At 38.5% G+C, this 11,840-nt stretch overlaps 1 protein-coding gene and 1 long non-coding RNA gene across 7 annotated transcripts in view; one reads left to right on the top strand and one right to left on the bottom strand.

Moving 5' to 3' along the window:
* The window catches only part of nectin1b (nectin cell adhesion molecule 1b), a 275,781-nt gene that overhangs the window by 199,047 nt on the left and 64,894 nt on the right, over window positions 1-11,840 (bottom strand). The window lies entirely within an intron of this gene.
* Window positions 8,905-11,234, top strand: LOC124884307. The gene is made up of 2 exons (XR_007042415.1): window positions 8,905-9,011; window positions 10,611-11,234. It is a non-coding gene; the product is annotated as an uncharacterized LOC124884307 (long non-coding RNA).

Below are 11,840 nucleotides of genomic sequence, written 5' to 3'. Positions count from 1 at the left end.
CTAGAAATAAAATAAGCTTACTGTGTGTGTGTAAAGATGACAATGATTCAGTAGCAGACTCTTAAAATTGAGATATTTTTCCTTTCCTTTTTATTATAACTGGGAGCTGGATATCTCAGATTTCTTCCATTAAGAATGCATAAGAAGCTATTTAAAGACTTTACCTTTGTCTGAAAAATGCTCTACTATTTTAAACCCAATTCAAATGAATTCCTCTGCTGTTTATATTCTAAATAATTATTTACCTGGACTCTACAGTGAATGAAATCAGAACAGATGTACCATTGCAGGGCCTTTGCCTCTTGTTGCCTTCAACACATCTTTGTTTTCCCAGGCTCTGATTTACATCCCTTTCCAGGTGAGCTCTGGTGATGTCCCATTTCCTCATCCGACAGCCCCTCGCTGAGCTCGTATTTACAACCATCCACAGCTATAATTATCTCCTATGGATAGACAAGGACCCACAGGAAGAAAGGCTGGAATTTTCTCAGTTAATCAGCCTGGCCTCATAAAGCCACGAGTTGTGAACTGAAAGAAAATATGTCTCTAGTGAAAGAGCCGAGGCCCGAACACACGTCACAAACAGAGCTGCTCTTTAACAGCGAGTAATGGCACCACGGTGCAGGATAATCGCTACCTTCTGTTTCCACAGGGGGCATTTAAAATGTATATAAAAGAGATTCATTTCTTTAAAACAGTATTTTATCAATCTGACAGGAATATAAAGCATAGCGGAGAGGGATCGATTTGTGCGTGCAGCGTCAAACTATCTCAAGCAGAGGCAGCAGTTGTTATGTTAAGATTTTAACTTGTAAAAACCTCAGGTAGTCAGCCAAAGGACAGAGGGCCACAAGACAGGAACGAAGGAGAGGAAATGATGCAGACTCTGGGTGGAAAACTATTAAGATAAACATAGTTGTTTTTTTTTTACCACCTTTCACAGTGGGTGTATAACCCGCATGGTAATTTGCTTGTGCTGGAAAGCAGCACATTATGAGAGAGAGGCAATTTCAATGTATTGTTATATGCTTTCAGTCAAATCCTGCCTTTGCAGCTGACTTCAAATCATATAAAACAAACTGACAACCTTTTGATGTTGCTGAGCACACATCATCTTTCATTTCCGTCTGAACACATCAGAAAAGGGCTTCTGATGACAGATTGATTCACTAATACAGTTTGACAGAAAGGACTGGCAACCTTGTCATGAGTACCTTCAGAACCACCTGTGTCCTCGAACAGCCCAGGGCAACCCTTTACTCCCATTTGATCATGGCATAGATTACCAGTTGTGGCAACTATAGTCTGATATTTTCCGAAGCGCAAACACAATTTTCCTTTGGACGACACTAGTTAAAATTTAATCTTAAGTTGGAGCGCAGCAGGGGAGCTGTGGACACAGGGGGACTGTAAAAACCCATAAATATGTGCCTGGTCTTATCTAAACCGCTTCGCTGCTAAAACAATAACGGCAGACAGAACCTGTTCTGCACTTCCTTCCTGGATCTGATGGCTGCATCTTACAGTGCTGTGAAAAACTGAAAAAATGTTTTTTACAGATTTCTTCAGTTTTTGACAGACTTGCATGTTTAAGATGAAAGTAATATAAGGGAGAGATAAGCTGATGAAATATATTTAAGAGCGGGACACACACCTTTCAAAAAAATGTAGTCCACAGAATATTTTCTCAAGTCTTATCAGTATGGTTCTTTGGCATATGTGAGGTTAGTGGGTACTTTAGAAGTTATTTTGGATTTTATTGTAGACCTGGATGATTTGATGATGCATTCTTGGAGAAATTTTGGTTGTCAGGCAACTCCTGGGAAGGTTCAGCGCTGTTCCACGTTTTCTCTATTTATAGATAATTGTTCGCTGTGGTTTGCTGGACTCCCAAAGTCTTAGAAATGGCTCTGTAACCCTTGCCAGACTGATGTTATTGGCTTTGTTTCTTATTAAACTCCGTTTAATTTGGGCATGATTTGACATCTTTTATTTTTCTGAGTTTGTGATTCTACTGGTATTGCAGTAATCGTGCCTGTGTGTGGTTTGAAAAAATGTGGTTATTCACACAAAATTCATGATTTAACAAGAGGGTAATCGCTTTTTCAAATAGGGCCTAGTTTGTTTTGTATTCAACTTTTGTATTAATTTAGGGTTTGTTTGTCTCAATTAAAATATTTTTGATGATCTGAAACAAAAAATAAAAATAAAAACAGAAGAAATCTTTAAATGTGCAAATTTGGATTTACAGTTTTTACAGAACTGTCCATCACACTAAATAAATATTAGGTCATACAAATGAAAACCAAACGAATAATTACCACCAGCCACACAGCCAGAACCTCTTAGTCAAAGACTAGGGATGCCCCTTGAGACCCTCCTCTGAAAACCAAGGCCAAGAACTTAGTAAAACTATAAAAACAGACTGCACCATGCCATTACAACCCCATAAAGGAGCACATACAAGCAAGGCAAGAGGTATTAATGTGATAGATTTCAGGAGGCTTGTAGGAACCAGTGGTGCAGAAAGGGAGGTGGAGCACACCAAGAGGGAGATAGGCAAAGTACCACAGATGCAAAACTGCAGAAAGGGAGAAGGAACAAAGAGAAAGGTGGAGCTTTAGGGAGATTTGTAGGTGCGCTGTGGGTCTAAGCCTGGATGGCATTATCATTTGTGGTGCTGGAGCTTTGTTCTTGCACTGACAAGAGGGTGACTGGGGGGACAGTCATGCTCTGATACACCTGAGGCAAGACGCTGCCCAAAGAGTTGCCAAGCACAGAGAGAGAGAAAAATAGAGAGAAAGGAGACCTATTTCTGAACAGAAAAGCAACAGGACAAACAAACAAAGGTAAAAGTATGCCCAAGATGGCAGAATGTGAAAAAGAGACTTGATTCAGATGAGGTGAGCTGACTTAGGGGGGCACCATTAAAACAGCTGTTGTACCGTCTGGCCATGCACTGATAGCAACAGACTCTGAAGACCTCAGCACATGGCTGTGCACAAAACGTTAAACTGTAATAAAGCCTGGCTTGTCAGGCAGAGAGGAAAAGCATGTGCTTTGTGTTGTTTGCATATGGCACTTTGGGACCTAACAGCTTTAAGCTTTCTTACGGCATGTGGACAACGTCCAGGAAAATACAGAGCGGCAAGGCAGCTCTCACTGGAAGGAGTCCCGATCACAAAAACCGTAAAAGCCCGATTGTACTGAAATTAGCCACGTTCAGATATTTTATGACACTGCCGGGAAAAGAAAAATGAATAACAATAAAACATGGATTTCTTTCTGTAACAAATCAAAATGAAAGAGCAATCACATTAACATTTCATATCTGCTTTTTGTTTCTACTGCTGTAAAAACAAACACACAAAACTCATTTATCACAGATGTTGCTGCCTATGTTATTAGCAATCATAACAGCATAAAACTATATTGAAAACCAAAATATGAGAAAGTTTATTTCCCACAAACCAAAAGCAATTTAGCAACTCATATAACAACTGATATGTAACACAGTAAGGGTGGGTTGTATTACAGTATAAATTTTTACCTGGGTGTCTAAAATCATCAACAGTACTGTTTTGAATGCTGTCTGCTTCACATTTATTGACGGTCATGCAAATATTCATTTTAACATGTTTTGTTGTTGTTTTTTGTGGAATCCGGGTCATTTCTTGACTTCTGCAATTTGGAATACCATTTCCTAAACACATGTTTCCCTTTTGTCCCTTATTCCATTTCATATCCATAAGCAAACCATTTTATATCCAAGCACCCAAGTTTATCAGATTATTTTTTCATAATGCTTCCTGTTTGGGCTAGCTACCCATTAGAAATGTGACTAATTACACCTCCTGAACCAACAAAAATAATTCTGAACCATCTCCTGATGGTATATATTATTTATTAGAGCCATATAATCACATTTCAATATGCTTCACTATGAGTAAAATAAAGAAAAGTACTTTAAATTGTTGGTTGTTAAAGCACTTTCAAAAAATGAAAAAACATGCACTGTCAGTGCAAAACATTTAATTCCCTAAAAGTCATTTGTGCAAAAATCAAAACTGCAAAGGTACGAAATTGCAAACATGGGAAATTAACTGCACCTTTTACTGCATTAAAAATACACTAAAATAGCTTCCTCTTCTGCTGCCATTCCTGCAAACAGTATTAACAGTCTGAACATTAACTCTGCCAAGATGACACTACAGAACCATGATCGTTTCGATTCCTTGCCATTTTTGTACAGTTTTGGTCTTTCATCTCCAGCCTTCTGAAGTATGAAATGGGGCCATTTTTCATAGACGGTTACATTCTAAACATGCAAGTGTTCGACCTGCCAGCCAGGGAAACTGATGAGTAAAAGTCATTTCTCATCTAAACAGTGGTTATATAGCCACAAGAAAGAGGTCATTCAGAGTTCTTGGGACTTATTTAGGAGTAATAATCTTGTATATTTCATATAAATAAATTGATCCAGGCCAGGATTAAACACAAACGTTTCAATATACTGTATGCACTAAATCAACCAACACAACAATATGTCTCTGCATTTGAAACTCTCGTAGACAGTGGCGCACAGAAACTTTAGAAGAGAAGGACACAGTGCAAGCTAAAATCCAAAAAGCTGTAAAGTTTGCAGCATGCTGAAGAGGGGAAAGACTCCACCTGAGAAAAAGCTTTCAGTAAGGTAAACTTCTATAATGAAAAATAATGGAATGTTATTGTGATGTTTCTGTAAAGTTAATGAATGTTTTAGTGTTTTTGTTCTATTTATCTATTGTTTAGAGCCCTTTGTCCATGGTTTGATTTCAGTCCAGAAACAGCAGGTTTTTGAGATTTTGTCCTGGTATTTTTAAGGAAATACCCAAAACCTGTTTTCCCAGGAGAACTGGGCAACAACAAACATTTTTCAAATCTCACTTATTGGCCTCTTTTAGCAATAATAATCCAAGGTCAAATTTGTGCAAAAGTCAGATAAACTTCCCTATTATTCACTTCAAAGAGCTGCAACATGAAGAAGGGAAATATTAAACAAGAAACTCTCATCAATGTCTTCTTTTTAAAGCCACCCCACACATGTTGGCACACTGAAAGGCAGTGAGGCATCAGTGTTTGAAGTTTGGTAACTTCAAAACCTCGAGAATGCGTAATGTCATGGCAATAAACCGCATTCTGTTTAGGCCTCAATGTCTTTTTAGCTTCTGGGGGCGGAGATGAAACGGTGTTTCACTTTTCAGTGGATGGAGCACTAAGCTGCCACTTCCTGATACCAGGAAGAGTTTCTGTGTCCTAATCTTCCACATTCGAGAAAAACATCATGCCAAGTGCAACTTTAAGGCATAATCCCCCTCATCATGATCTCTCATGCTTTGGTTACTTCATTGTTACTTAAGTTGGGTGTTGAAAGATAAAACGTGGCCTGAGCCTCTGGGGATAATGACTGTTTAATGTAGTCACAGTTCCCACAGCAATAGCACAGGCCACTGTTCCCCCTTTTCATGACCACACATGGGGTGCTTATGGGGGCAGGTGTGGTGGGGGTCCAAATCCACTGTCTCATACACAAAACCTCTCATTAGTCCCTTGTTTATAACCCTGATGGAACCTTTTGAATCTTTTGTTATTGTGTTTTTCAGTAATTTAGAGCTCATCCTGTGGCATTGTGCTTAGTTATCCAGCAATCAAAAAAACGATTTTCATAATACTTCACCCAGTGAATTACTCTTTGGTGTAGCTGAAGGTTATTTAATTAAAGTTCAGGCTTTAATTTGCCCCACAGGAGATGCCGTATCCTACTTTCAATGACTGTGGCTGTTCAGTTTTTTTAAATGCAGCATTATGTGCCAGGGAATTTGTTTTAATCTACACTCAGTCACTATTAGATGGTGCTTGAGCCCAGCCTATTTGGGTAAATAACTGTGTACCTGCCAAAGCAGCTCTCTTTACCCTCTGTCTCCATGAGCAAACATTCAAATGCAGCAGCAAGCAAAACCTCACTGGAACAGATGGTTAGTAGACCTGCTCCTAATTTCCCACTATCTGGTTCAAATTTGAAATGCTCTTTTGTATAACATGCCCACTCATTGCGGACAATGTAACATCTGCTGCGCTGTAAACATTAATGATTATCTGGAATATATATTGCGTTAGGCAACTTCTCAATCTGGAATGGCTCCATGAACAGCGGCTGTGAATTTCATTTGAATTGATGGCAATGGCCTTGTTTGAGTGGGTGAGAGAAATTTAATAATGGAGTGCTATTGAACAGTAGTTCTGTATTTTTTTTTTTTTCTTTTCCACATGGGAACTATAAAATTACAACTTTCAGGTTGACAGCAATTTCCACCCAATGTCACAGCATCTGCTATTTCTAAAGCAACACAAGGTTCAGAGCACAGGTCCGCACACATTTTGCCCCAGGAGCCAGTGTTCAGGTGTTTGAAATGTCAGGGAGATTGCATTAGTTTGCCTGCAAGAGAGCTTTTCATCTTAGATCAGCAAGATAATGATTCATCCTTGAATGAAACACCTCCACTCAATACCCCTACTGTTCTGTTCCTGAGAACCAAATCGAGCTGACGAAGTGGAGTTCATTATGGCCTTTTTGGGAACCTGTCATTTGCCTTTCTGAATTTAATATATCTGGTATATACCAGTAAATCAAAGGTAAATCAGAGTAATGAGATGGATGGTACATAATATCAGGTTCACAAGAAAAGATGTGAGACAAGACTTAGGGATATTTTACTAAAACTCAATTTTGAGGAGATTTTATAAATAGCGTAACTTTCACTAAAAACAAACTATGTTTTAAAGAATCTCTAATTGGCATAGAATAGGTCACTGCAGGTTTGAATAGTTTGAAGATATTTTGGGCTTGTTCAATACTGAGCTGTTCTGAATGCCACAATTTGAACATGCTTCCTTGTGTTGCTGTGTTATTCAAAAATAATAAAGAATGCATACATTTTTGTTCAATATAGAATACGCCAGTTCAGGTTTGATCAGGCTAAGTAGTTTAGATTCTACATGGGATATTATCAAATTCACTCTAGGGTAATAAAAAACAATTCATTGCATTTAGGTTTAGAACCAATAGGAAGTTTGGAAACGGATTACTTTAGCATGGCTAGCGACTAACAATTAGCCAGTCAAAGTGGGCAAGGGGCATGCTCTACTGACCAAATATGGGTACATTTATGAATTGGCATGTTTTAAGAAAAGGTGATCAATCTATAAGCCACTTTTTTCAAGAGCAACCAGTTGGCAATGCTGGCATGGGTGCTGCCATTTCATCCAATCTGTACTATTGCAGTTTTGATCCGATACCTTTTTTGGGTTATTTGTACCAGTTTTGATGACAGATGACAAGTAATAAGTACTTCATTATCTATTCATGTTGACTGTAAAGAAATGTGGTCATATGACTCCAATAAACAGCCTTTCCTCTGTCAGCAGGAGGTTGCTCATCATTTTGTTTAACTATACACGTAAAGTATATTGCTATATTTCTTTAACAGTTTCAAAGACTAAATGCAATTTTTCAACAAACAAATTTAGTTTGATAGTCACTTTTGTTTGGGATTTTGTACACAAGGCAAATACAACAACAAAAAAAGAGTGTGTGAAATAATTGATGGCTTACAAAAAATTACTGGCTGGTATATACCAGTCATTGAGGTTTCTATAATATTTTGGCAATCAAGTCCTGCCTGGCTGACTGTCAACAACAGAGCAGCTAAAGACCTACTTCCGTTTTTCAAAATAATACATGATGTAAAGCTTAAGGCATACACCTTCATATCTAGGACACAAGAGCTTAGACTTATTTCATCAGACACAGTCAGATGCATGGGATGGAGCTCACTTTAACAAGAATTGTTGGCATTTTAAGGCTGTGGGATCTGGTGCCTTGACGTGGTTTTATACCTATAAATCCTAGTCCCTTTGAACTTCATGTAATTAATGTTTTTGTTATGCTAACCTAATAGAAAATATCCTCAGAGCAGTTTAGCATTTTAGTTGTCTTTGAATTTGGCAATGACAAATAGAGTAGGGCAAAAAATAAGGCTTTTGCCCTACAGAGACAGAGAGAGAGAAAGAGGGAGAGATGGGTCATATCATGTGTAAACACAGCATCAGTGGGCTCTGAACCCTCCTCCATCGCCCTGCAGCTTAACTAAACAAGGCCACCATAGTTTCGGTTCTACGACACAAAATAAATAAAGCTGACGTTACCTGACCAAATGGAGAGATGACATCACCAGCTGATACCCGAGAGCGAGCAAATGTCAGTAAACAAAGATCTGGGTATGAGTGAAAGGGAGGGATATTCCCCCACCTGGTAAATGAATGACTTTAATTCCTACAGTTGTGTGTGTGTGTCGCGGACTGAAACGCCGATGGAAAAGCCAGAAACTGGACCAGGTGATGTGAGATTAAGACATTAAACGTCAGTGTGGTGTGAGAGCAATAGCAGCCAGATAATAACCCACTTTATCAGAAGGATCCCAAGCCAAAACACTAGGGAGCACTTACATAGATGAGACAATTAGTCAACAAAGCATCACGGCCGTTGAATGGAGTCGGCACACACATTGATGTGCGCTGGTCCTTTTCCAATAATGCAAAAGTTTCCCTGGGCCTTCAAACAGGAGCATCTGCAGGATGTCTTAATAGCAAGGGGCAGATCAATAAATAAAAAGGGGGCCACAGGCGCACATTGCATTGATGTATTATGGCTCCAGACAGGCCGAATCCTGTTGGCAGCAGGAGTTAACGGGTGGGGTTACATAAATATGATGTAGAGGATTTTCAAGGGAGTTGAGGAGGAGGAGTTAGCAGTGAGAGTGGCGCATGGAGGGTCAGCTGTGGAGAGCAGATTACAGCACTCAGGATATTAAAGTAGCGGGGAGACGCTGCTGCAGGCAACAAACCCCCTGTGGATATTTCTTTATTAGCACAGGGTGACAAGGAGGCCATGTCCACGTATGCTTTGGACACAGGTGAGAGAACTTCAGAATAACACACCTGCAATATGCGCAGGTAAAGGTGCAGTCCGTGGAGGCACAGTGCATTACCAATGTAAATTCAGATCTTTACCAATCAAAAATGTTGTAAAAAAGTACTCCTTAAGCTAAACATGTTGTTGGAGAAAAATATAGTTGACTTAATTTTAGCATTTAAATGAAAAGCGCTGTCAAGCCCCACTTCGTTCCTCTCCATTGTGCTTCAGCTGTGTCTACAGTGGAGCCTGTTATGCACAACGAATTACAACAGTTATAACGTCACCTCTATTCTGATTGCTGGTTTTCTCCTTTATACAAGATGGAATTTTGGAAATAGGAAGATCCCTCTTGCTGATCAACTATTTTTGTTTAGGGGAAAACAGTTGATAATCTACAAAATACATTTTGTGTTTTTCTTAAAATCATTGCAAAAGTGCTGTTAAATATATTACTAAATAAACATTGTTTTCCCTTAGAATGCTGGCTGAAAATCATTGGCAGGTTAAGGTCAACTTAGTTACTTGCAAAGGTATTCATACCAAATAAGCTTTTTCACATTTTGACATCTTATAACCACAAACTATAATGCATTTTTTTTTGTTGATATTTTAAGTGTTAGACCAAAACAAAGTAGTGCATAGTTCTTAAGTAGAAGAAAACATAAACATGGAAATTTTACAAATAAATATTTGCAGAAATTTCATTGCAGATTTGTCTTCAGCCCATTCAACCACTTCCTTTCAGAAGTCCCTTTTAAACATTATTGAACAAACAGCATCGTGAAGACCATGGAACACACCATGGATAAAGTCAGGGTTGCCACATAGAAAGTGTATGAACACTTTTGCAAGACACATTATTTCTGAAAATGCTTGAAAAATAATTTCTTCAGGAAGGAAAGGTGCCAGTTGCAACACCCTTAATCATGGGTGATTGTGATAGTTGTCGCTTTGACTGCATTAGTCATTATAAATGCTATTTTTAACATCCTGTTTTCACAAGTAAGAACTACAAACATCTTAAATGAATTAGCGCTGGATAATAAAGCGGAGAGGATTATCCATAAAAATACATGTGGAGGAACGGGGGCTGGCTGGTCTGAGCCAGAACCACAGCAGTACCCTATACCTCCGCTAAGCACTCAGTAAATATGGCATGAAATGCATGTAAAGTCCTGCCAAAAAGTGCTGAGAAAGAGTCTGGCCCTGGACAATCATGCATGACAAATCCCTCTCTCACACCATCTGTTCCATTGTCCACAAGTAAAGATAAGTCTTGGATAGCGTACAAACACTGGATATTTCCCTATGATTATGCCAGGCACTTGTGTTGGATACATAAAAAAACATTAAGATTTCAAAAAATCAAACAACTATTCAGCTGAAACTGGATGATCAATTATTGTCTGTATATGTGAGGACAGAAACAGGCAATTCATGCTGAAATCTTCTCAGTGAAAACTGCTAAAAATGAGTGTAAATCTGTACACAGCTTGCAATGTGACCTTTAGAAATACTCAGTGAGAGCACAGAATATTGTTTTTTTGTGTCTGACCCACATCAACCTTTACTAGTTTTTTTTTTTTCTTTTTTCCAGAAAGGCCAGCTGATATCTCACAGACATTCAGAACGGACTGTGGAAGCAATTCTGGATAAATAGCTCCGGTATAAGCATACTGAAAAGCACTGCAGCATGACCAGTGCTTTATTGAAACCATAGAAGAGACTAAACAATCAATATTTGATTAAATATTTTTTTCAGCTCTGGGGTATAGCCTCAAGATTTCTTTGAATTAATAAATGTTGTGCATATCATACATATATATGAATGTGTAGGGAAAAAACGCAGGAATGGCTTTCATCAAAGTGCATCCATAACTGTAGCTCAATAGAAAAAGACATGCAGAGGAAAGAGTTATTTTTCTCCAGCATGGCACAGGGCATTCATACAGCAGATCCATTAACATACAGGAGAGGGAATTCACACTCCAGCTGGAGTGGGCAGTGGGCTCAAGCCCCTGTCTGCTATCAATTAACAAGCACACTTAGTATGTCTCTGAGTCATGATCATCAGGGGGCTCAGAAAACACTGCGCATTTCTGCAATTTAGCTCGTGTGTTTGTTCGACATGTTTGTTCATAAGACTGTTTCAGGTAAAAATTGTTAAAATTGTGTGCATGGCTACAAATAGTTAAGCACAAATAAACACGATTAGGAATTTTGCCCTGAAGTCACATCATTTAGGCATGGATTAGTATCCTGATGTCACCACTGGAGGAATAAATGTGGGTCTTTGCTTAAGCTGATAATGTTAGATATGCTACCCATACTTTTCCTCCCTGAACATGTTATCTTATCTTGTTATGTAAATTTTTTTTCACATTGGTAATGCATGTACATTTTAATAAGCGTAACAGTGACATTTGCTCTGCAGTAACCAAAAGATTTTTTTTGGCATCATTATGCAATGAATTCTCTGTAACCCTAACTCCAAAGAGCAGACTGAATCAAAGAACGTACAGTGGATATAAAATGTCTACACACTCCTGTTTAACTGCATGGTTTTGTGCTGTAAATTAATTAGACCAAGATCAGTCATCGACAATTTCAGAACGTTTTCCACCTTTAATGTACCCTGTATGACCCAATAAGGAAAAAAATAACTTTTCTAGAGAGAAAAAAGTTTTAATAATTGCAAAGTCTATGGTCCAGAGAGCTCCCAAAGCATAAGGATTGTCAAAAGGTATCAGTCAGGAAAACAGGTTGCTTTAAAAGCATGGATAAAAATCTCAAAATGATGCTGAAACGGGAATGGTTTAACTTTGGC

The sequence above is a fragment of the Girardinichthys multiradiatus genome, chromosome 18 (assembly GCF_021462225.1).
Source record: "Girardinichthys multiradiatus isolate DD_20200921_A chromosome 18, DD_fGirMul_XY1, whole genome shotgun sequence".
NCBI classification, from domain to species: Eukaryota; Metazoa; Chordata; class Actinopteri; order Cyprinodontiformes; family Goodeidae; genus Girardinichthys; species Girardinichthys multiradiatus.
Note: the sequence above shows the minus strand (reverse complement) of the source record. Positions and strands in the feature narration are given on the sequence as shown.